The sequence below is a fragment of the Mercurialis annua genome, linkage group LG5 (assembly GCF_937616625.2).
Source record: "Mercurialis annua linkage group LG5, ddMerAnnu1.2, whole genome shotgun sequence".
NCBI classification, from domain to species: Eukaryota; Viridiplantae; Streptophyta; class Magnoliopsida; order Malpighiales; family Euphorbiaceae; genus Mercurialis; species Mercurialis annua.
The window spans coordinates 10,273,735-10,296,550 of NC_065574.1; the positions used below are offsets into that span (position 1 = coordinate 10,273,735).

Consider the following 22,816-nt stretch of genomic DNA (forward strand, 5'->3'; position numbering starts at 1 on the left):
TAATTTTTTGAAAATTTAAATTTAAATATTTATATAGTTAGCGAGAATAAAATAAACTTATAAATTGGGCGTATAATAATTCATAAGTTTCAAGCAAATATTTTGGTGCCAATATTCACGAAATATTTTAAAAAAATTATCGTGAAAATTTGATAAATTTTGAAAGTAAATTTTTTATCAAGTGCGGTCTATATAGACCTAATAAATCGAAAATAATTTATTAAAAATAAAATATTAATCGGATGCGAATAAAAATTATATTTTTATTCGTTTTATATTTTATTAGATTTTTGGATTAATTTTCACAAAATTCGGAAATCATTTCCATTTGAGTTACAAATAACTATTTAAAAAGTTGGTTTAAAATACATAATTGAAGTAGTAGTAAATCGCTCTTTAACTAAATCTATATATAAACCTTACCATTTGAACTCTAAGACACATAATTCATTTCTTTCCTTTCTCAAAGGAAATTAGGCTGCTTTCTCTCAATAGAGAGAACGAAACCTAAGATTTGGATTCAGGTCGTTCGTTTCTCGATTCTAAGTCAATTTCTTTGACCATTACTTAAGTAATCGAAGTATTACATCCGTATTAAATATTTATTTTGATATATTTCGAATATATATTCGTTTATAAACGGTTATCGAATCAATTAATTATTTTACACGTCCGAATTGCATTTAGATTGTGTTTTTGTGAACTAGGACATAAAATAACACGTTTGCAGCGTTCCGGGCATTCCGAGCACGTTGGAATGTCCGCAGAATTACAATATTGCCATCATTTTAATAACATGTTGTAATGTGATTGACTTAATCTACGGATGACGTGGTAGACTCAATTTATGTAATAATTTTTTCCTTTTCTTTTTTTCCCTTTGTTAAAAATTTGGGTGTAAATGGCTTCAATTGGAATTGAATAGCTATAGCTGAAATAAATTCTTTGAAATCAGGCATAACAATTTTAATTTTTTTTGGTTAATCTTGATAAAAACTAAAAATGTTGAATTTTTGTGGACAATCAGGCATTAACGTTTTGATATATAACTATAAAAGGTCCAAAATAAACCATCAAATAGATAAATCTCAATAGTATGTGCACTGAACATAATTCTTCTAAAATCGTGGGATCAAATCCATACATAAGGGCCAAAAATCCCGCCTTCCCAATCGATGAAAAATAAATAAAAAAACAAGATGATCTAAAATAAGAAATTTCATTATCTGTAATAAAAAAGAACATTGTATTGACATTTACATATATATTTTGAAATGAAGTAACTAATTAATTAATTAATTAAGCAACTTTTACCTGTAACAACTGCTTATAAATATCCAAACCAAACCCAGCCAACTGTGTCATAATCTGATTAATCTTGTTAAATGGCGAACTTTTCAAACCTTGCTGCTCAAAAGCTTCATCACAGCGGCCAAAGTTGGTAACAGAAGCAGTGAGCATAGTCATAACGGTATCACTATCATGAGTTTTAAATGCACTTAAAGCTTTTTGAAGATCTTCAACAATTTTAACATAAATATCCAAACATAAATTAATTGCACCAAGAATTTCAGTAGATATAGATTTATTTTTAGTCAATTTTGAACCAAAAGAAATTGTACTCTGTACATGTTGAGTCAATGATAAAATTACTGCTTCAACTACTGAATAAGAATTTGTAGAACCAAGTAAACAAGGTGAAACTAAAGAGACACATTTGCTAGGGTTTTCAGTAATAGAACATATTTCAGTAAGTGCAGGGTTAAAATTTGTTTTTAGAGAAAATAATGATTTGCATGGAGTTGTATTTGGTAGGTTAAAGTTGATGGGTGAATTTGATGAAGGACCAGAAGCTATATTTGCATCACTAGAAAATGAGATAAGAGAATAAATGAATAAAAATATAAGAATATTAGACTTCATTTTATAAATTTTTTGAATTAGTAATTTGAAGGAAAAGAGAATTAATTAATGAGAAGATTTATTGATATGAATTAGAGTCATTAAATGAGTTTTTATATATAATATGTATATGAGGAATGGTTAAGCATGAATGGTTTCTAATATCTGTTTCTTAACAATAAATATATAGTTTCTTAATTTTAACTTCTATTTTCTTTTTTTGGGTTTTTGTTTTTTGCTAGAGTATTAATTTGGATTTACATCAAGCTCATTACAGGGTTGTATGTATATAATTGACATTTTTTTTATTAAAAAGAGTATAACAATTTTTTAGGTAGATTTTTCATTGTCTCTCCCTATATTTAGGTGATGATAGAACAACTTGTTTATATTGTTAATTAAATTACTTAGGCTGTACTAATCTTCATTAAGTAACTTCTGAAAGAATTGGTTGGAACTTGGATCATTTAACTACCAATAGATTGATTTTTTGTTTTTTTGTTTGCTATTTTACTTATCAATGATCGTTTGGTGAAGGGTGAATTTACCTGTCATTGCAATTATATAACACTTCCAAATCACATGATCTTATTTATTTGTCTAAATGTTTAGGTCTAAAAATATCCCGAGATTTTATCCCGAGATATTATCCCCTTTTCAATACTATATGATGTTAAAAATTAATCAATTTTATTCTATTTTGTATTTTTTATTTCAATTGTACCCTAAATCATAAACTTAATATTTTTTATTTGGCAAAAGTTTAATTTTTTTTTTCTAAATTGTCTTTTTTGTATTAGATTAACTTTTTATATTAAATTGACCATTTTTGAATTTTTTGTTTGAACTTTTGCCAAGTAAGTAAAACTTAATTTTATGCTTCAGGATACAATTGAAATGAAAGAAAAAATGTAAAATAGTATAAAATTGATAAATTTTCAACGTCAGGATAAGATTGAAAAGGGGAGGAAACATCGGAATTTTTAAAAGGCTTTAAGCCAAATGTTTATGCCAAAATATATTTAAATAAATTCACATCACATAATTTGGGCATTATAATATATTCAATATGTTATTGTCAGAAAGAAAAAACAACTCTATTTTTAATCTAGACACCAATATAATGCCAAAATAAACTATTATAATCAACATAGAGGATATTTTTAGAAAATAATTATATATTTTTCTAACGTTTGCATTACCAATAAATTTGAAAAATTTACTACACCAAACACACCTTTTGATGACATTTTATTAATGGTATTATTATAAATAACACTAAAACTATTCAACAGGTCTAAAGACAAAATTAATGATGGCAATCGTATTCATAAATAAATAAATAATGATAATCGTAATTTTATTTGTTATTTTTTTATATATTTGAATAGTAATATTACAATAGTACTACTATTTTAATGATGTGTCATAAATTTAATATTAGTTTACGAATTGTAATTTCTCCATTCTTTTCTTTCTTATTTTTATAATAGATGTATTTGAGAATACTCTCGTATAAATTAATATATTAATAATTAATATATCAATATACCACTTTAAATGTAGAGTTTAATGTCTTGGACAAAATTTCGAAATTTCGAAACTCGGAAGTCTCGACGTGTAATTAACGAATATAAGTTCAGACGGGTGTTTCAACAAGAAATGGTTGATCTTCATGCTTTGGTTTTCTTGACGATTTGCAAGTCGGTGGAGTTTTACAAAGACAAGCATCACGATTTCCTTACTCGGGAAATTATGTTTTTCGTACTATTGATTTTTTTACAATAACTCCTAGTTGTTTTTGTTCCTGACTTTTTTTGCCTTCCATTACTTTGTGGAAGTGCTAATTCATCTATCATTTATAAAAAAAACAAGAGATATATATATATATATATATATATATATATATATATATATATATATATATATATATATATATATATATATATATATATATATTAAATAAGAAAAAAAAAAGAGAGGCGGTGCAGTTTGAGCGGCAAGGAAGAAGAAAAGTTTGATTAAGTCCTTACATTCTTTACTTTAATTAGTTTTAATTATAAACTAATTAAATATTATTAATTAGTCTAAATTAAAATAAAATAATCTATATGCCCCGAGCAAATAATTTTGGTGTCAATGTTCGCGAAATAATTTGACGAAACTACTGTCAAATTTTTATGAAATTTGGACGTAGTAATTTTATTCTAGTAGGACTGATTTGAACTTAATAAATCTTCCGGAATTTATTAAAGATAAAATATAAGTCAGAATCGAATAAAAATTATATTTTTATTCGTTTTATATTTTATTGGATTTTTGGGTAAAATTTCGTGAAATTTAAAATTAGTCTCTGTTACGGACGATTAATTAAAATTAGAGTTAAAGCGCATGATTGAGCTAGTACTAAATGATATTTTCCAAATTAAATTCCTATATCTATAGAGGAGAGGAGGTGCGCCATTTCGCTCTCTCCAGGTTTGGTTTTGACTTGCCTACTTAGTTCAATTGACGTACCTGCTAGTTAAAAACGGTACGCGCGATTTAAGTTTCGTCGATTTCTCGATTCCGACTCCGATTTATTCGAGGATCCGCATGTATTCAAGGTAATAACCGTTAATTTGAATTCGAATATCAGTAATTTGAATTCAGTTATTAGTAATTTGAGTTATAATTAAAGTTAATATCTTTGTATAACTTAATAACATATAAAAATAATAAAGGGACTTCATAGGCAACGACATCTAACACAACGGGAGGTAGATCATATCCATAGTGAAACTTTTCATGAATGGTTTAAAAAAACAATAAGTATTCTACAATCTAAGGTATTATGGTTTAAAACTTATTTTAGTAGTTTAATCTAATGCTATTACAATTTTTTTAAAATTTAATCAGGTCCAGTCTAAAAGTATTAATGATGGAAAAATTACAAATGAGACTAGAGCACTTTCTATCAGTCCGAATTATATTGCACGAAGATTTAAAGCATTTGACCTAAATACTAGATATAAGTGTTGAACAAAAGAGTATGAAAAGGACTTGAGTATTCAAAACAGTGGAGTTATGGTAGTTGCAAAAATACAAAGCTATGCGAGTGCTAGTGATACGCGACTAGTGTTGGATGATCTCGCTTACTATGGTGTATTGCCTGATATTGTGAAGTTGAATTATTATAATGCATTTAAGATCATCTTGTTTAAATGCAATTGAATTATTGTGAGTCTGTTAACACGAATTGCTTATCCTGAAATTAGAAAATAAGAAAATATGCACAAACGTCAATTTATTGAATTTAATCAAAAAACGAATACAATCTCTTTGGGGTAATTTCTACACGTGTAGAAATTAAATCCTTTGATGCTTTCCTTCAATATTTGTGGATCAAGGGCTTATGAAGCTTGTTCTTGAATCCGTTGTAGAATCTCCTTCGATTTGGTGAAGAAAATTGTTGAACCGTTGACGAGTGATGAACACGCCGTATGAAGATTTAATTTAAAGACTTGATTTGATATAATGTCACTTGGTTGAATCCTCGACGGGTGATTAACACGACGTATGAAGGTTCGAATATGGAGACTTGATTTGATGTAGTCGCTTGAAGAAATTATGCAGAGCTTTTATGTTGCTTTGTTTGCAGAATTCCGGCGATTAGAGGGTGATGTGTGTGTGTAGTCGCTTGAAGAAATTATGCAGAGCATCTATGTTGCTTTGTTTGCAGAATTCCCGCGGTTAGAGAATTATGTGTATCTCCTTGTTTTTGTGAAGACACTTCTATTATAGGATTGTAGAGAATTGTATTTATACACATATCTCTATACTTGAAAAGAATAATTAATTTATTCTAATTAGTTAAATGAGAATATTCATTTAATTAATAGAAAAATAGCATATTCTTATAATATTAGGCAAGTGTAATTTGTTAACTTACCCAATTGATTTATTTAATATTATCTAGATTTTATTTAATAATTAATTTTTTAATTATTAAATATATATGAAAGCCCAATAATACCAAGTCTGATTTATTTTATGAGCCCAAAATTTATGAGTCAACAGAGTCAAAGAAGAGGAAAGAAGCAAGATGAGTCCGAATGTATTCTTGTTAACTTTTCTCATTTGATACATACATGTGATCTTTTGAGTGATGGACCTTTTATATTTGTCTCTCAAGCTGAACAAGATATTTTAATCCAAGATCGCAGCGATCATGAGTAGTTTATTCCTGTTCCAATAAAGTCTAGGGACAATTTTGATTTGAAAAATTTTGCTGACTTGGACACCCGATAGGAGTGTAACGTATCATGCCACGTCAGCAAAAATGCCACTAATAATTTGCCGATGTTGTTTTGGAAAAGAAACGAAAAGTGATGCCCGAAATTAACACGTTTTAAAGGTTGTGTTAACTTTGAGATTTTGTGTAAAAGTGATGATTTTATATGTAATTAACTCTTAATTTTATTCTAAGTACATGCACAAAACCAAAAAAAGAATATACATGTGAGATTGATTTTATTAATTAGTATGTTTAATGTCTAATACACCCACTAATCATATTTTTGTACCAGTCTTGTTATTTGTAGATGTTCTAATTATCTAGAATTAAATTAGGTGATTAATATCATTTAGTTAATTGACAATGCAAAATTTGAATTCATAACCTGTTAGCATATTCATACAAACAAACTGTACAAACACGGTTAGAGATATTTTAGACCTCATTGTCAGATCTTTGATATGAAGATTGTTTGAAAATGCAGACAAAACAACAGTTGAAACTTCTGGAAAAATAGTCATGAACCTTAGAGACTGTTTATCAGCAACTTTAAATTTTCAAATCCATTTAAAAAGTGGTCGGTTTAGTTAGCTAATGGTAAAAACCAAATCAAAATTTTAAATCATACTTTTTCATTATCTATTCCCAAATTAATTGATCAGCTCAATTTTTATTCACCCCTCTAGGGATGACAATGAGGAGGCTGGGTGGAGACGGGAAAGCCATTTCCATCCCTATCCCTGTGTATATGGAGAATCTCCGTCCCCATGCATTTAATTACCTATCCCCATGAATTTTCCATTTTCATGGGATCCCCATTTTTCGTAAAATTTAACATAAATTTATAAATAATTTTATTGTTTTCTTAAAATATCTGAAATTTTTTTGATTATAGAAAATACTACTACTTTTTATGACATAGTATATTTATAACTAAATATATACTTATAAAAGAATTATAAATAATTATTTAAAATTATAAATAATATATTAAAAATTATAATATAACATAAATATAAACCGGATCTCTATGGAAACGGGATCCCCATGGAGTGGAGATCATACCCCTCGTCCCCTTCCCATCTCCATGGATGGAAAATCATTTTTTCTCATTCCCATATTCATAGGGGTAATTTTTTTGATAATTGGGGGAGGGGGAGCGCTTGTGGGAGGAATCGAACCCACGACCTAACAGTTTGCTGCTCAGCGCTTATATCATTTGAGTTACAGCTCATCGGTAATTGATGGGGTTTTCTGTCCCATTAAGGATGGAGAACGGAAAATTTACACTCCATTGCCATCCCTTGACCCCCTCCTTACAGGCTACAACAGTGAACGTTCTACGCTTTAAGTGTAAAAGTTGTTAGTTGTTGTGAAAATATAGTCACATTCTTTTTTAACTAATAGTCTTTTGCGTTTGTTAGAGATTTAAAAAGGGTTATTCACATAGGAAATGAAGCTCTAATTACATTTATCTCATTGACCTCTTCATCATTTTTAAGTGGAAGACCGGAAGTTCAGTACTTTTCTCTCTACTTGTTAATTATTTGTTTCAACAATTGACAATTGTTTTCCTTTAATTATTTCTTGTACTAAATTATATTTTTCACGACAGAATAAAAAAATACCTATAGTTTGTTTCATGTTAGGAAAGTTTAATCAGTTTAATTTGTTGTTCAAATCATTTAATTTTGTTGTAGCTTATGTAAATGTTTAATATTCTTTCAACAATTTTTTTAAATATTTGGTGATATTAGTTAACTAATTTCTTATTTAACAAAAATAATAATAACAAAATCAATAAACCATTTTCCCTTCAAAAGATAAAGAAAAATTGACACTCTTATAATAGTAATTGACAACCTTGCATGCTTAACTATACCCCCTTTAAAAACCCTAATCATCTTTGTCTTCTTCAAGCATTCTTTCCTTTGCAATTAAGTCCTTAATTACATTCTAATTAATCAAAAATAGAAGAATTTATAACACCCAAATAATAATGAAGCTTAACATGTCAATTTTAGTATTCTTATTAATTTCTTTTCTTCTCTCATTCTCTACTGAGGCCACTTCCAAATTTGCTTTTGGCCCTTCATCAAATTCTCCATTTCCCATTATACATAAACAACCCTCTTCACATTTTCCATGTACATCATTATTTTCTCCTACTCATATTCCATCTAAATTATCATTTTTCTTGAATCCTAAACTCAATTCTATTTGTGCTATTACTGAAAACCCTACGAAATGTGTTTCTTTAATTTCTCCGTGCTTAACCGGTCATGCAACTAAATATTCAGCCCTAAACGCGGTCATACTATCACTATCGGGATCTGTAAAATTTACACTTTCCGCCGCTCTAAAATTGAGGAAGAGTAAACTTTTGTCGTTGGAGGTTCACGCTGCACTTGATACATCGATCGAAATTTATGGTAAAACCATTGAACACCTTAAACAAGCTACGATTGTGTTTAAAGCTGGGGATATCGATACCCTGAAAACTATATTTACTGCTTCCATAGTAAATTTTGGTAAATGTGATGAAGCTTTCCAACAACAGGGACTAACAAAAATTTGGCCATTGAAAATGATCAATCGTAGTTTGGTACAATTGGCTGGATTTGGAGTGGACTTTTGTGAACAATTGATTATAAAAGTGCTCTAAATACTTGTCATAAAATTATGTTACATTTATTTAATTAGTGATTTGATGGGTCATTTTCAAAATTATAATTGATATTGTTACAATTTATTGCTGTAACAATTTAAATAGTGGGTGATTTTCCAAATAAAAATTAAAATAATTTGATTTTTATATCATTAAATCTTCTTTTTTATGAATATCATTAAATCTTTATCTCCGCCATTGTCATAGCTACATTGTGATTCAGTAAGAAAATTTGAGTGCTTGTTGATGGCCTCTGCATTTATTTATTTGGGATTGCGATTCAAATTTGGCTTAATACATCTTTTAACCCCTAAACTATACCACTTTATTCTCTGCGACATCTAAACTAATTTCATATTCCATTGGACCTTTTAATTATTTTTTTTGTTCTATTTAACCCCTCAACCTCAATTTTTTTGTCGATTTGACCCTTTTTTGTCCAACATGGCAAAAACGCGTGTTTTCAAACGCTTGAAGCGCGTGAATGATAATAAAAATGCATTAATTGTTCTATTTAACCCCTGAACTATATTATTTTGTTCTATTTGACCCCTGAACTATTTTATTTTTCTATTGCACATTTAAACTTTTAATTTTAACCCATTTAATCTCCTCGAAAATACAATTATTTAATTTTCAATCACATTATGTCTAGCATGAATGCTTAGATGCATATAAATTAATTTATATTCAATGACATATAATTTTTAAAATAATAAATTTATTTTAAATTTTAATAATATTTTTATAAATTATTGATGCCAATATAAATAAATAAAAAGTAAAAAAATGAAAAATATTTGATGATATTAAATAAAAAATAGTCAAATAATTATATGATATAACATCTTATACGTGTAAACATTTGTTTACATTTCAATAATAATAAAAAGAGTTTCTCCATTTTTAACGATATTATAAAATACATATATTTACTATACTTTGATGATATTAAATGAAGGTTCAATTGTTTAAAAAATTACTATTTTTAATGTGTTTTACAAATTTAACACAAATTTCCAAATTAAAAAAATTTAAGATACCAACTTTTAATTTTTTGCAATTTTAAACTTTTCAAACCAAGGCTAATTTTTTTAAATTTTAGTTAAAATTGCAAACATACTAAATATTATGACTAAAATAATTAAGCCTTAAATGATTTTCAAATAATATACAAAATATGTCAGTTTTTATTTTAAATATAAGAAATATATTTATGTGTAATGTATTTTTTGACCCCTAAACTTTATTCTTTTATTCCTTTTGACCTCTAAACTAATTTCATATTCCATTGAACTCCTTAACTATTTTTTTTGTTCTATTAACGCCATGTCAGCAAAGCCATGTCAGCAATTTTATCCACGTCAGCGCGCGTTGTGCGCACGTTTCAAATGAGGGGTTAAATAGAATAAAAAAAATAGTTAAGAGGTTTAATGGAATACCAAATTAGTTTAGAGGTCGCAGAGAATAAAATGGTATAGTTTAGGGGTCAAAAAATGTATTAAGCCTTCAAATTTCACTAGAATCTATATGTCAGTCACATGCATGTTACACTAAGCAACAATTATTGTATTATAATTATATGCAGTCCATGATCATATAAATGCTTATAGAAAGTGTTGGTATATGGATCAGATGGCTCATGCATGACGGTTTGGCCCGAACTCAATTGAATATATAGGTTAATTTGCATGCATGAAAGGTTGCAATTTCATAAAAAATGATAACTTAATGAAAATTACATCTAGTTGTGACATTCATTATTTGCTTATATATATGTATTGATATTACATGGATAATTAATTTTTAAATCTAAAATAAATCTCTGCACGAGAAGTACATTAGGTGGTGAACATAAGTATTGTGAAAATACTTAAGACTTAATGTGATTATTAATATAACTTGTGAAATCAACAAAAGGTATGTCTACAATGATTCTATTTAATTTCCGTATATTGCAACATAGTATCACATCTTGGATATTGGATTTCTGGATATTTCCATACTTGATTGATTGAAATTCATGATATTTGAAAAATGAATTTTTTATATTGAATGCATCATAATTTTTCATACTTTGTATGAAATTTAAATGTCCAAAATTTTGTGTTTTAGATATATAACTTATACATTTTTAAAGAATGTACCTCAAGCTTTAAAATGATATAAAGAATACGGAATTTGAATTAGTATAGAGAAAGTTATGATTATTCAAAGTTGGAAAGTTAAAAACACAATGCTGGAATTTTAATTTTTTGTGGATTTTGTAAAATTTTGGCATGATTTTTGAACTGCATTTATGACATAAAAAGCATATGAAACCAATTTGTATAATGAGAGTTATGAATTTTTAAATATGCCTTCATGAAATACAAAATTTGAAAAACTATTCAGATTAGGGGTGTGATGATTGAATATGAAGTGCAAGTTTGAGATTCACATACCCATCTAATGATGTCAGAATTAAAATCCGATAGAATTGTTGAATTTAGAATAGCCACAAAAGAGGGGTAGTAAAATTTTCGGACACTTAAAATGAGAGGATGATGGCGCGTGTAAGCCCAATTGGGCAAGCACAAGCCTCACGCGCAGGGACAGCGCGCGCAAAGTGTTTCGGGTGTCCAAATAATTTATAAACGTTTCAAATAGTTTACAAAGAATTTTAAGAGTTTCAAAAAAAAAAAAAAAAACAGTTGCAAACATCTTAGAAAAATCCAGAAACAGTTTACAAAAGTTTCAAAACAGTTTACAAAGGTTCAAACAATTTAAAACAGTTTCTAAAAACCGTTACAAACATTTCATACAAAAATTAAATTAGTTATAAAAATAGTTTCAAACAATTTATAAAGGTCTCAAACAATTTATAAATATTTCAAACAATTTATAACAATTTCTAAAAGCAGTTTACTATGGTTTTAAACGTATGAACAAAGTCGTCAATAAAAATTCATAATTAATAGTAAAAAAATCAAAAGAGGAATAAGAAAATCCAGAATAAGAGGATATGATGGTGGGAATGGCGGAACTTTCCGTTGCTTTAAATCTTTTGAGACGAATACGATCGATTTTTTCATCGGCTATTTCTGATTTGTTTCAAATTTTTGATTGTTTTATATTATAAATCAAAAATTTTAGATAAATTATAGAAATTGTTTGCTAAGAAATCCCATTAAAATGGACAAAAACCAAAGAAAAAAAAATTCCAAAGAAAGGAGAAGAGAAAGAAAGAGAAGAAGAAGAAAGAAAAGAGAAAAGAGAAAAAAACAAGAAAAAAGGAAAATAAGGTGTACATGTATTTTAAAGAGAGAAATACAAATATTAATAAATTAAATTTAGTTGAGAGTACAATTAAAAAAAATAAAAACATAAGGTTTATATATAAATTGTTAAAATGAAATATTCATAATAAATAAGTTAAAAAAAGAAGTCTTTTTTGTAATTTTTTCTAATTTTTCTATTTTTTGTTGGGGCTTCCCCCTCAAAGTACAATCCACCGAGATACTATGTTGTGAGTGATAGATGTCTAGTAGAATGACTTTTAAAATGTAGTTCACAAAACAATAATCACTATAATCAATAAATCATCAAATGATGTAAAAATATTTATAGAGTAAGATAGAAAACAAAGTTTATAATAATATAATGTAAGCATAGAATAGATAAATAGTGAAATCAAAAGTTAACTAAAATAAGTAACTTCCATCTCAAGTGTAGTCATTGCCATGAGATTCACACACCCATTTAATGGTGTTAGAATTCAAATCTGATTAAACCGTTGAATTTAGAATAGCCACAAAAGAGAGGTAGAAAAATTTTCGGACACTGAAAATGAGAGCGCATGTAAGCTTATTTGGGCAAGAACAAGCCTCACGCACAGGGACAGCGCGTGACGACGCGTGCAAAGTGTTTCCGGTGTTCAAACAGTTTATAAACGTTTCAAATAGTTTACAAATTTTTTAAAGAGTTTCAAAAAAATAAAAACAGTTGCAAGCAACTTACAAAAATTCAGAAACAGTTTACAAAAGTTTCAAACAGTTGACAAAGGTTTCAAACAGTTTAAAACAGTTTCTAAAAGCCGTTTCAAACATTTCATACAATAATTAATTTAGTTATATAAACAGTTTCAAACGGTTTATAAATGTTTTAAACAATTTATAAGGATTTCTAAAAGCAGTTTACTATGGTTTTAAACGTATGAACAATATCGTCAATAAAAATTGACAATTAATAGATAAAAAAATAGAAAGAGGAAGAAGGAAATCCATAATAAGAGGTGATGGGAATGGCGGAATATTCCGTTGCTTCAAATCTTTTGAGACGAATACTCTCGATTTTTTCATCAGTGGTTTTGTTTCATATTTTTGATTGTTTTGTGCTATAGATCGAAAATATTAGATAAATTATAGAAAATTTTGCTAAAAAATTCCATTGAAATGATAAAAAACGAAGAAAAAAAAATTTTCAGAGAAATGAGAAGATAAAGAAAGAGAAGAAGAAGAAGAAAGAAAAGAGAATAGAGAAAAAAAAAGAAAAAAAAGGTGTACATGTATTTTAAATAACAGAAATAAAAATGTTAATAAATTAAATTTAGTTGAGAGTACAACTGTACAACTAAAAAGAATAAAAACATGAGGTTTATAAATAAATTTTCAAAATGAGGTATTCATAACAAATAAGTTAGAAAAAGGTATTTTTTGTAAATTTTTATAGTTTATTCTATTTTTTATTGGACCTTCCCCCTCAAAAATACAATCCACGGAGATACGATGTTGTGAATGATGATTTCTATTAGAATGACTTTTAAAATGTAGTTCACAGAAAAAATAATCACTATAATCATCAAATGATATAAGGATATATATAGAGTAAGATAGAAAACAAAGTTTATAATAATGTAATGTAAGCATAGAATCGATAAAATAGTGAAATCAAAAGGTAACTAAAATAAGTAACTTCCATCTCAAGTGTAGTCATTCCCAAAATACATTGTCGGGACCATGATAGGTGCATTTTACACCTATGTTTAGGAGTTGTTTTCGCTTGCTTTTAGTATACTTTGAAGCGCTTTTTCCCCATTAAGGTGTACTTATTATGTGTATTAGCGTTTCAGGTAAAATGAAACAATGTGAATTGTTTTGGGCTTAAAGAAGGAAGAAATCAAGTATCGGAATAGGAGCAAGTTGAAAGAGTAAAGAAACGAGCGAGAATTGGGCATTTAAAGGAAGGGCTCGATCGAGCCCTTCACTTATGAAGGAAGGCTCGATCGAGCCCTATGAAGAAATGTGTCCAGAGAATTCTAGAAGGCTAAGGCTCAATCGAGCCCTCACACTTAAGTGGATGGCTCGATCGAGCCCCTAAGAAAGAAGCTCAGAATTTGAATTTCGAGACAAGACAAAACTCAAGGGCTCAATTTCCATTTTAGCCCAACACTCCTTAGAAGGGTGTCCTTTGTTTACCTCATTTGTAACCTGTATAAATAGCACCTTATTTTTAGGGTATAGAGAGTTGTAGACATTTTGACTGTTCACTAGTTTTTACCTCTTTTAAATTAGCTACCATCTTCTTAGAGATTCCTCCATTGTTGGAGCTTGATTGAAAGTTTTATTTGCTTTGTGAGAACAAGATCTTCATTTTATTACAAGCTTATTTATTGTGAATCTTTATTATCTTTATGGTTGTTTGTTCTACTTATTTAATTAAGATAATTCTTCTTACTTGAATGTTCTACTTTTCTTATTCCTCAATTGCTTGTGTTAATTTAAGTATGAGTGGCTAAACCCCCTTGTTAGGGGGTTGGTATGATAACTTAGGGTTTTATTGATTGGTTGGTTCTTAGTGTTGTATGTCTATGTTTCAATCCTATTGCTTATTACTTGATTAGGATTAGCTACCTTAATCATGTTTAGAGTTTGATTGATACACCGAGAGGTGGTTGATTAGGTTGACTAATAGGATTGAAAATCTAGATTTTAGAGCACCACGAGAGTGGGTTTGAACCTAGGTGGCCCTAGAGTGGATTGATTAATCGTAAGTTAATAATTTAGTTTTGCCTTGTAATACGAGAGTGAGCTTGGTATTGATTAGATGATTAGATAGCGGTTTTGGCATTCCTTGAGGCCCGAGAGAGCGGGGATGACGTTTTAGGCCTCACTCGGCCCTTAGTAACTTCCACTTTGATCAACCATGAAATGCATAACCTAGGTTGGATTACCAATCCCTTGACGTTTCCCTTTTATTGATTTGAAATCTTGATAATTAGTGTTTCTTTATTGTTAATTGCAATTTCGTGCTTCGTAGAATTCTTAATTAGTAATTGGATACTTGAAACTTCAACTATTTGTGTTTCGCTAAACGAATTAAATCATAACTAAAATTCATTCTCATTAATTGCTCCTAATCCACTCCTTGAGGGTTCGATCTCGTATTTACCGAGTATTACGAGTTGAGTTTATTCTCAACAGACCAAGGCGCACGCCGGATATTAAAAGCTTTATGCATTAAATCCTCCAAGATTACAATTAGCAATCACATATCGTGCCAATACTCGCTCGAAGCTTTCAGAAGGCTGAAGGATTTGACTTTGCCGTCCAGGGGTACGTCGAGTGAAACCGAAGCCGACCAGCATGTCGTAATCACCACCTACAATTCCACCACCATTTGGTAGAAGAGCCGTTAAATATGGAGGTGGACGCGAAGCAGTATACAATAGGCTCTCCCACTTCCTGCACTCCCATTTAGAAACAAATATATTTTTCCAATTCGACGTGCGCCTTTGTCCCGGCAACAATCCGAAGTCCTCTTCATATTTTTGCTTCCACAAATCACTGTTAGAACATAAGTATTGCATCTCTTTTCAAACACATGCTGCTCTAGCAATATCATCACCGGGAATGGACTCCAAAATCTTGAGTTTTACATCAGCTGGCAAAAACATCAAGCACGGTGGAAGATCCAAACCAGTCTTTTCACAAAGATCGATTAATAACGGCAAAGCAAGCTGATCTTTCACAGTTTTCCACAGCTTAAAAACAACATTTTCATTATACGAATCACATTCATAAACGCTATCACTCTTTTCCCAATTAGCCCAAATCGAACCAATAACCGGTTATCCAAACAAGATTTATACACAGAAGACTGACTCATAGACAACGACCCATACACATTAACAAACTGGCCTAAAGTTTGAAACTTCAAAACAACCAACTGATCAGTAACGTTATCATTAGCTAAAAGTTGAGGAACTGTGTAACATACCGAAGTAGTAAAGTTCATCAGAGGCTGCTCTTGAAGAATATGGAAAAGATCAACCCGTAAACCCGATGCCAAATCGAACCCAACAAAACCAGATTCCAAAAAAACAGCATGAATTGCTACAAAAAAAGCTTATTATCACTAAAATCATCACCAAATTTTTCATATCTCAGCACCCTTTTCAAGAAACCCGGCTCAGAAAAACCCTTCTCAACCATATCAACATCCATACAAACAATCCTCGACTACAATCTTGATTGTGCCGATAGCAGCTTCAGGATGATTCAATCTGTGAACAACACCAGCACAGTCGGACTCGAAGGCATTAGCAGCCCAAAGCGAGTAGCCAAAGCTTCTGTGAGTTCGACATCCACGACACCATGAAGGAAAAAAACGCCACTGCTTATAACAGAACCAGAAGAGTGTCTGATAACTGCACCGGCTACTGATTGGTTCTTTGCAGGCACAACTGAAACATCGGTATTCAGTTTCAAGGCTTGCGGAGGACCAGCACTCTAGCTATCATTTTTTTGACATTTGCATAACTTTAAACATCTTGTATCAAAAATTTCAGTAATTATAGTCCCGTAAAACTTTTTATCCACAAAACATATATAAAATTAGTAAAAAGTGAGTTGAATGTTAATCAATTAAGTTGAATAATTTAATTAATATAAATATATTTTAGTTTAACCCTCAACTTGGAAATTCTGATTATTGAAACCTCATAATTTATTATGTTATGTGGAGAGTGCTGAACTGCTGGTGAAATCTAATTAACCATACAAAATAAAAATAAAATTGTTGGAATATGCCTAGAATTCTAATTCCTATTTGTATTAGAACTCTATTAATGAAGTGTTTGGGAGAAGGATAACTTTGTTATCATTGGCTAACTAGGAAGTATAAATCCAATTAGGATTAATATTCCTAATGCCATATAGACTATTTATTCACTATATATACACTACCTTATTCACCTTTTAGAAGACAACAAAAACCGAAAACACAATGTAGACATTGATGTGAATAAGGGGAAAAGGGGGTGTGTGTGATGTGAGGAATATAAGTTAATTCTTACCCTTTTGGGTACTTCTTGTAGAGAGAGAAATACTTTGTGGGTTTTTTTTCTAAGGACATATTTATTAGAGATGTTCTCTATTTGGTGATTCTCCACCAATTTTATACTCCTTTTGATGATTAGTGGATGGCTCGAATCTTTCGCCCGTGGATGTACGCTTTAAAGCAGAACCACGTAAATCTCTTGTGTTATTTATTATTTTGCTATATTGTTATTTGTTGATCAAATTCATTATTAAATACCTACCAATGGTTTCGATTCCGCTGCGCATACCAATCCGGTCAAGAACCGGTCACGACAATTGGTACCAAAGATTCAACAATCGGTATCAATGTTACAACAATTGGTATCAGAGCCAATTTGGTTTTCAGATTCAATTTTGGATTATGATTATGATGGCAAAGTATTATTTGGAGGATTTCGCAAGGCGCAATTACTTGACACAAAGAAGACTATTTGGAGATAGAGAAGCCACCAAATTTGGAAGTGCCGAAAGTCGTCAATTGAAGACAGAATTGGGTATTAAAATTCTTAAGGAGATTTTTGTGATGGAGATTAATATGCTACTTTAAACTACAAAGAAAAAGGTATGACTTTTCTAAACACACAACTATTTGAGGATTTTATAGAGCCTTTGTAAGATGAATGATTGGGGTAATCTCTTTATACTCTCATAAAATTCTATTAGTAATATAAAAATTACTTTTAAGAGTTTGTTGAATGAAGAGTTCGTTTGGGCATAATCAGATTTTGATAAAATCATGATATTGCAAAAGAGATTTTGTTTTGAATAAGTAGCAATCTTAGACACAAGATGGATTACAACGTTTGTAATTTGGAATAGCGTCATTATTGAATCGCTCATAAGCCAATTTGTTTGGAGATAGGCAGAATATTTTTTATCCAAAATTTATGCAGATTCAGGTTGTTCATATCACATATGTGCCAATTTCGATTGGTTTTCCGTCTACAACTGAGTTGATAGTGGAGTGTAGTTATGGGTAACGGTCAATACATGCAGAATTTTGGGATATTGGTTCAGTTAAGGGCAAGATGCATAATGAGACGGTTAGAGCAATAATGAATGTTCAACATGATTTCTATATGCACATGTCTGGTATCTCAATATATAAACTACGAGTTTTATGGGTTATTTGGCGATGAAGTGAGATTGGATGCTGCACTTGTGATGTATGCTCATTGGGTTGGTCGACTTATGAAGATTAAGGGATATGCTACGACCTCAACATTTGTTTTTTGATTTAATCATTATAGGCTACTAATGACGTTTGTTTCTGGTATCAGTTTTAAGACCAACAAAATTCGAAGCTTCGTGAAATTTTGATTGATACACCCGAAGATAGTAAATCTTCAAGTCATTTTGGTTTCAGCAAGTTCAAGACGTTCTTGAAGCTTGTATGGTCCTCCTCAAAGAACCTCTTTTGGAATAAGTTCAGTTTGAACTTAAATGGAGAAGGTGGAGCACAACAATAATCACAGTTTATTGGAGAATTCAAGTCAAGGTGGAGATTGTTGGAATATGCCTAGAATTCTAATTCCTATTTGTATTAGGATTCTATTAATGAAGTGTTTGGGAGAAGGATAACTTTGTTATCATTGGCTAACTAGGAAGTATAAATCCAATTAGGATTAATATTCCTAATGCCATATAGACTATTTATTCACTATATATACACTACCTTATTCACTTTTTAGAAGACAACAAAAACCGAACACACAATGTAGACATTGATGTGAATAAGGGGAAAAGGGGGTGTGTGTGATGTGAGGAATATAAGTTAATTCTTACCCTTTTGGGTACTTCTTGTAGAGAGAGAAACATTTTGTGGGTTTTTCTTCTAAGAGCATATTTATTAGAGATGTTCTCTATTTGGTGATTCTCCACCAATTTTATACTCCTTTTGATGATTAGTGGATGGCTCGAATCTTTCGCCCGTGGATGTACGCTTTAAAGCAGAACCACGTAAATCTCTTGTGTTATTTATTATTTTGCTATATTGTTATTTGTTGATCAAATTCATTATTAAATACCTACCAATGATTTCGATTCCGCTGCGCATACCAATCCGGTCAAGAACCGGTCACGACAATTGGTACCAAAGATTCAACAATCGGTATCAATGTTACAACAAAAATGAACAGAAAAACAATGAATTGTTTAATTAGACAATTATTTAGACCCTGTACTAAACAGTTTTTTAACAAATCAAATAATAACGAAATAGTTCATAACAAGTGAATAAAAAAAACTTAAAACAACACAAAGAAAATCTTAACAAAAGTTGAAACTCTTTTATCTCCACAAATACAGTCTACTCATAAAATTTATTGTTCAAATCTTAAAATTTTAAAACTAAGTCCATCACCAATTATAATAAAAAAAACCCTTTTTTCTGTTTAGCACTTTCAATTCACTAACAAAAAGAGAAAATTAACAAGAAAAACCACTCTTATAAATATAATAGTAATAGACAACCTTGCATGCTCAACAATTCCCCCTTTAAAAACCTAGCATTCTTTTATTTGCAATTAAGTCATTAATTATCATCTAATTAATTAAAAAAATATTCATAAAAAAAATCAAAGAAAGAATTACAAAAAATGGAGCTATGCAAGTCAATTCTTGTTTTTATATTATTTTCTTCTCTTCTCTCTTTGTCTATTGAGGCTACGTCAAATTCTTTATTTTCCTCTTTACATATTCCATGCCCGAAATTACTTTCCGAGTCTCGCATTCCGTCAATTGTAAACCCTAAAATTAATTTTATTTGCAGTCTCACTAAAAATCCTACAAATTGCGTTTCTTTACTATCTCCGTGCTTAACCAGTAATCCGGATCCACATTCCGCCTTGACTACTGTCATTCTATCATTAGTTGGATTTGTAGAATCCGCGAATTCCGTCGCTACAAAATTGAAAATGGATAAATCTTTATCATTCGATATTCTGGTCGCACTTGATAAATCTATTGTACTTTATGTTCAGATCTCTGAAGACCTTAAACAAGCTTTGGCTGCATTCAAAGCTCATGATTTTGAAACTATGAAAACTATGCTTATTGCTTCGGTTAAAAATTTTGGTCATTGTGATGAGGCTTTCAAACAACAAGGTCTAACAAAGGATTCGCCATTGACATGGATTAATCAGAGATTGGTTGAATTGGGTGGATTTGCAGTTGATTTAAGTGAAAAAATTATCGTAAAAATATATTAATTACTTGTCTTAACTTCTTTTTTTACACAATACTAAATTTGATTAGATATATTTATTAATTTCGTAGTGTAACAATATAAATAATGGACTACTTTTATTGTTTAAATTGAAACTAAATTCATTCAGTGTAATTAAATCTCTCTCTCCTGTTATTGTTTAATATTATTCATTTGAAATTGAAAAAAATTGTACTTTTTTTTACCAAATACTTTTTTATTTACTCCCTCCGTCCCGTTTAAGAAGGGACAAATGACTTTTTCACATATATTAAGAAAGCATTAATTATTATAGTATTTTCTTATTTTACCCCTATTTATGATAGTGTTGTATTTTATGTATAAACTAATAATCATTAATTATGGAAAGAGAAAAAGGGTTAAAAAAGGAAAATTCATATAATTTGGCACAAAAAACACGATATGGCCTTCTTAAGTGGGACAAATAAAAATGAGATATGTCCCTTCTTAAATGGGACGGAGGGAGTATGTTTTTCAAGTTTCTGCCATTTATATTAGAGAAATTTGCACAAAATACTCTGTTTTTAAATTTATTTGTTTTAAATACCTCAATTTTAAAAATTTATATTTTTACTCTCTTTTTGTAATGTTTCTATCTCTACCCCAATTAGAATTTTAACTTATTAAAATGCTCCACTCATATAAGACACATGTGCACTCTTATTTTTTTTCTTTTTTTTTTTCTTTCTTTCTTTCTCTCTCTTCTTTTCTCTTTCTTCTCTTCTCTTCTCCCTCTCTCTTTTTCTTCTTTTTTCCATTCGCTACAACTTTTTTTATGTTTTTTTTTTCATTTTAATGAAATTTCTTAACATATTCTATTCAAAAATTCAAGATAAAGAAGAATCCATTATGAAAAAGTCGACTTAATTCGTCTCAAGAAATAACGAAGTTTTTCGTCATCGCCATCGCCATCATTGATCTTTTTTTTTCTTCAGAATTTTCTTCTTCTTCTTCTTCTTCTTTCTTTTTCTTCTTCTATGTTATTTTAATTGTAGTATCGATTTTTGGTTGTTTATTTCAATTTTTTTTGAAAAAATTGTTTTTTTTCTTCCATTAATGATGTTTTGACATAGTTTTCAAACCTTTTTAAATTAATTTTAGAAATTGTTGAAAACTGTTTTTTCGAAACTGGTTTATACTGTTTGAAACTGTTTTGTTAAAACTATTTGAAACTGTTATTTTTAGACTGTTTGAAAGTGTGTTTAGAGAAACTGTTTTAGACTGTTTGAAACCTTTGCAAACGGTTGTAAACTGCTATTTTTTGAGACTGTTTTAAAGTGTTTTTAGAAACCGTTCTAAACTGTTTGAAACCTTTATAAATTGTTTGAAACTGTTTTTAGATAAAGGTTGCAAATTGTGTTTTATGAAACTGTTTGAAACCTTTATAAACTGTTTGAAACTATTGTAAACTGTTTGAAGCTGTTTTTTTGGAAACTGTTTGATACACTTGTAAACTGTTTGAAACCATTGTATAATTTTTTTTAAATGATAATAAATATGTCTTTTAAAAATTGTATGAAACTGTTTGAAACTACATTTGAAACTGTATTTGAAACTGTGTTTGAAACTGTTAGAACCCGTTTTTAATAGAACAAATAAATAAAAAATTATCAGTTTTCTTTATTTTTGGAGAAAGTTATGATCGTTGGATTTGAATTCCAAGTGAAATTTGAAGTGATTTGATTACGAATTAAAAATTCGAGCGGATCGGAAAATAAATTTGAAACTAGCAATAAAACATTAAAAAATAGTAATAAAATCACATAAATTAATTTTTTAATATGTTATAAGCTGGAGATTAGATTTGATTTGCTGATTTGTTATTTTTTTAAAATAAACTGAAAAAGATGAAAAAAAGAGAAAGAAGAAGACACTGTAAACAAGTGGAGTAATTTTTAGGTATAAAAACAAATAGAGTAGGGTATAAAACTAATTAGCTGACACGGGTAGATAGGTAAATAAAGTCTAAATATTGTGGTAGGTAATTGCTAATTTTTTTCTTATTTAGGTATTTCTCTAATTCTCTCTTTATATTATACAAACTATTTTTAAGTCCACTACTAAAAAAGAGATCTAAGGGGACAAAATTTAGGGGCCAAAATATTAAAAGTCCCTAAAAACTTAAATTATATAAAAATAGGGACTAATAGAAAATTGTCCCCAAATCTTCTAATATTAGATTAATAGGGACGAAAATAATAAATTGCCTATAATTCAACATAGATTTGCAGTTTAATTAGAACTGGGGACAGTAAGTATATGACACAACATCTAGCTAAAAAAATATCCGCTTCTACTTTTTCTCTTTGAAGCCGTAGACATGAAGTATTTAACAAGGATTGGGATTCCCTCAAGTTCAAATGAACTTGAGAAAGTCATGTTCA

At 29.4% G+C, this 22,816-nt stretch overlaps 1 pseudogene; it reads right to left on the reverse strand.

Annotated features, from left to right (window-relative positions):
- Positions 1-15,336: 15,336 nt before the first annotated feature.
- LOC126681433 (putative F-box protein At1g23770) lies at positions 15,337-16,564 on the reverse strand (annotated as a pseudogene).
- Between the last annotated feature and the right edge of the window lie 6,252 nt (positions 16,565-22,816).